Source organism: Dermatophagoides pteronyssinus, unplaced genomic scaffold (genome assembly GCF_027571235.1).
Source record: "Dermatophagoides pteronyssinus isolate colony J.1.1.1.1 unplaced genomic scaffold, Derpt_VIB-CSIC_2022.12 sq0008, whole genome shotgun sequence".
NCBI lineage: Eukaryota > Metazoa > Arthropoda > Arachnida > Sarcoptiformes > Pyroglyphidae > Dermatophagoides > Dermatophagoides pteronyssinus.
The window spans coordinates 2298262-2303050 of record NW_027461532.1 but is presented as its reverse complement, the minus strand read 5'-3'; the positions used below and the strand labels follow the sequence as shown (position 1 = coordinate 2303050).

The following is a 4789-nucleotide window of genomic DNA, read 5'->3' as shown; positions in this document are numbered from 1 at the left end:
TTATGGTTTTTTGGCAAAAAATCGAACTATTTTACGTTTCATTTTTCTGTGTGTGGGCAATAAATGGCCATTAACCCAGAATATTAACCCAGAATGATTTTTTTCCCCCTCCAAATTTTGTATTCAAATAAATCATTTTGTTTTTACAGGAAAATAAATTTTTTTGACTAAGAATTTTGTTTTTTTCTGTTTGAATTTCCTTGAAATAACAAAAACTAGTTAAAACCGTTATAAAGGTAACTTTTCAAAACAAAAAAAAATTATTCATAATACAGTGAATTTTGCTTTTTTCTTCTTTGCAAGAAAACAGAACAAGATATTGATGGAGAGAGAGTAAAAAGCCTGGCTTCTTATTGCCCGAGTCATTCCATTACATTTATTTATTCGTTATCGTTGCTGTTGTAGTTCGCAAAACTTTAAAAAAAAAGAACGAAAAAGAAATGTTTACGTTCATTTCGAACCAACGTGACCTGAACACACATTTAGTCAAGAAACGAAAAAAAAGGTTATACTGACATAAATTCACGAATGAACGAACGAATAAAGAAGAAGAAGAAGAAGAAAGAAGAAAAATGACAGCCAAGTAAAGAAAAAATCAAGAAAAAAAAGAGAGAAAAAAAGAGTCGATTGGGGATATAGCTGGAATCGATCATGATGATGATGATGATGATGATGATGGAACAAGTTTTTTTTACGTTATCAAAAACAGTTACATATATTTTGGCTGCGTTTTTTTTATAATTCGTTAAAATCACTGTTACACACACACACACCAGAGGCATCATCAATATCAAATATTGTTGAATAATAATTTCGTGTGTTTTTCTTTTTATTACTGTTTGTTACTCTTTGAAACACAGAGAAACATAAAAATTCATATGATGCGGCTGGATTTTCCAAATATATGCTTTTTTTCTGATATCAAAAGGCCAGGCAGAAAGAAGAAAAATTATTCATAAAATGGATGCTACCTTACTTTACTTATTTGATTTTCGTTGTTGTTACCTAGGAATCATTCATTATTATTCAAGATCCAAGAACAAAAAATGAAAAATGAAAGTAAGCCAGATATATTCAAACAGCTAATCGATCCAACGAAACGAAAAAATCCAAAAATCCATTCAACCATATACATAGTGAGAGTGAAACATTAGCGAATGAGTTCATTGATCGCATACATACTTACCTGTTTGTGTGACACATTCACAAAGTCACACAAACACAAACAAACAAATTTATGAATCGTCGTTTTGTATATTATACATACAGGTAATATTTGAAAATCAAAAGTTGCCTGCTTGGTTGGTTCGTTGTTCGTTTGCTTGAAAAGTTTATGTGAAAATTGGTTTTGTTCACCCAATATTTGAGATGGTGTAATTAAATGATCCAAATGAGCATAACTGGAGAAAGAGAAAAAAAAATCTATTGATTAGATTTGGGATTTTTGGATCGATGATTGATAACAACACCTATTTTGACGTTTTTTTTTCTACTTTCATTCATTCATCTGTATAGCAAGTCGAAATAGTCACCAAAGAATCTATTATATGGAAAAATGAAAGAAAATTTTCTTCTCGTTAATTGACAACGTTAAAGATTGTTGTTAGCAATTTGATAATCATAATAATGTATCTAATTAACGTCATTTTCTTTCTTTCTTTGAATAATGATCCAGATTATCGTGTGATCCAGATTTTTTGTTTTCTCTCGCATTCATTCATTCATTTTTGTTTTACTTTCATTTTACCTATGATCATATGATTCGATTGATGAATAAATTGATTTAGCATTAAGATGAACGAAGAGGAAAAAAGCAAGCCAGCAAGCAAAGAAAAATAGAAAGTTATCCTGGATTCACACAGTCAATAATTCAGTGTTTGTTTGTTTGGTGCGTTTCACAAAATTTAATAAAGAAACGAAAAATGAAAAATTCGAGTTCCAGATTAGTTTTCGTTGTTGATCACTCTGATTTAATTTCAGTTTTTCTCTCTTTTTTTCCTATTAATTTTTTTTTTTGATTTCCTTTCGATGATAATAATAATCATTATTTAACACCATCATCATATGATGATGGGCTAATTATAATGAGATTTTATAAAAATAAGTGCTACAAAAAAATCAATTTTTTTCTTCTTCATCGTATGATTCAAATGCGGTGTGTGTGAAAAACAAGTTGTCCGCTACCAGAGATAGTTTGGTTATTTATCAAATTAATCTTGTTGGATCTGGATAATCGAGATTTCTTGACTTGTTGTAAAAATGTGTTTCACAGTTTTGTTTTGCTTTGTTGGATTGAATCTGAAGGGAAAAAAAATTGAAAATTTTTTTTCTGGAAATTCAAAAATTTCGCATTTCGATGGCTAGATACTGTGTTTTTTTCTTACGTCATCGATAACTATTTTAGATTAACCGTTCATATTTGATCTTCCAAAAACGAATAAAGTACATCATACACGTATGACATTATCATTAATAACATTGTATCATTTTTTTTTCTGTAACAAAATCTATATAAAAATGATGACGAAGTTAGAAAGAAAAAAAAGAACGGGACATTATTTGAATATTACCTGTTGAATTTACCTGTTTTTTGTTGCTGTTGTTTTTTTGTTGTTTAAAAATCGATGACAAATTCGAACGTTTTATAGAAGTGAGTGGAGAAACAATCGATACCATCGAAACGAAAAAAAACAATCACAATCGATTGGATCATATCGATTGTTCAATTTTTGTTTGTCGTCACTTACTTTCTTTTTGAATTTTTTGTTGAATTTTTTTTCTTTCTAACTGAATATCTGTGTGTGTGTGTCTAGAGAAAGTTTTTATCTTTAAAAATTTCAGAGAAAAAAAGACAAAAAAAGAAATAAAATTCAGATTAAACATGAAGAAACTACAGAAAAAAAAAAACATTTAGAGAAAAAATCATTGTCATTGTTACCAGGAAATTTTCCTTTTCCTTTTAAATTTCTCTCTTTCTTTTTCTGCCATCTTTGTGATACATATCATCTTTGTTTTTGTGTGGAAAAAAAATTTAAGAATATTTCTCGATGAAGGATGTTCAACAACAAAAAATCCATATTTTTCCCTATTGGAAAAATGACAGGGGAAAAAATTCTTTCTTTTTCTATTAAATTTCAATGTCACTTGATCTTTGACTTTTTAAAGAAAAAATGGTAAAAAACACATGATTTTTATTGTAAAAAAAAATAGTAATTAAAAATTAAGTGAAATGAACAACAACAACAATTCAATTAGAATACCAGATAAGATTTATCATTTTTAAAGAATGATGATCTGGATCATCATTTTTATCATCATCAAATATTATTATCGTCACCATCGCCATTATCATCGCCATCCATCACATCAAGGTCTCAATTCTTTCATCAACAGATTTGCCAAAAATGCACCAACATTTTCTATCCACTATCCAACCAAGCAAACAATAAATGCATTATCGGCAAACATTAATAGCAGCAGCAGCAGTAACACTTGTTGATATCGCAAATCAAATAGTTTTTTTTTTTCGTTGGTTGAGATCAATATCATCAAGTGTTTGCTCTATGGAATGAATGAATCTGGTGTGTGTTTTTTGTGTTCAGCAAGTTATTTTTGTTTCACCATGAATTTCTTCTAAAATGACATTTTCTTTCTCTTGAATGATGAATGTTTCTCGTCAATTTCATTTCCAAAGCAAAAAATCATTTCAGAATCGAAAATAGTCGGTGGGGGGAGGGGGAGTTGTTGTTTCACTCATTGTGGAATTGGGCAAATGGCAGGCAGACGGGCCAATCATCAATGGAATAAACCATGAACGATAATTAAATGATTGGAAAAAAAATGTGAGGGAGGATAAGTGTAAAATTATCGCCACATACACATAATGAAATAGAATCTCTACCAGAAAATTTCTGGTTGTAATAAAATTTTTTTTTTACAAATGTCCTTTGATCATCATCATCACCATCATCAATTCCTTAAATTGATAAAAAATGTTTTTGATTATTTTAGCTGGATTTTTATTTTCATTTTTTTTGCCAGCAAATATAATTTCCTGATAATATTTTGTATGCTGAAAGCACACTTATCTTTTTTATTTTTTTGGCTATAGATTTTTTTTTGTCTATTCAATAACAGCAGCAGCAAGTGTTAGTAGTTTTTTTGTTGTTGTTGTTGTTGATGTTCTTCATTCACTTTGATTATTTGTTTGATTTTGGTTGATTAGAGGCAATTTTGAATAGGAAAAAAGAAAAAATGAAAGTTTTTTGTTGTTGTTGTTGATATCTGATCATCATCATTATCATTCCATATTGGGGTAGATGTGTGGCATTATTCTTTGCTGATATGACAGAGAGAGAGAGATATCTGTTTTTATCATCATCAAATTGATATTTGGTATTTTCTCTCTCTCTCTCTCTCTCTCTCTCTCTCTCTCTCTCTCTCTCTCTCTCTCTCTCTCTCTCTCTCTCTCTCTCTCTCTCTCTCTCTCTCTCTCTCTCTCTCTCTCTCTTTCTACATTTTTGCTTGGTTGTTTATTTGATTATATTTCGTATACACAAGATCCATACACACACACATAAAAAATCGATTCCCATGATCATCCATCCCGATATTTACCGATTATGATGATGATTTTTCTTATTTTTTTCTTACTGCCATTATAATCAATGGAATTGAAGAAACAAAATCTTATATAAAAAAAATATTGCACCTAAAAAAAATGGATTAAATTTTTCATTGCTGTTTTCAATTTCTTTCTATCTCGCTCTGTGATTTAAAGATGATGATT

General features: G+C 29.4%; 1 long non-coding RNA gene across 1 annotated transcript; it reads right to left on the bottom strand.

Annotated features, from left to right (window-relative positions):
- Positions 1 to 1099: 1099 nt before the first annotated feature.
- On the bottom strand, positions 1100 to 2682 carry LOC142645187 (uncharacterized). Its single transcript, XR_012846346.1, has 3 exons — positions 2571 to 2682; positions 1470 to 2507; positions 1100 to 1400 (listed from the first exon to the last, which is right to left on the bottom strand). It is a non-coding gene; the product is annotated as an uncharacterized LOC142645187 (long non-coding RNA).
- Between the last annotated feature and the right edge of the window lie 2107 nt (positions 2683 to 4789).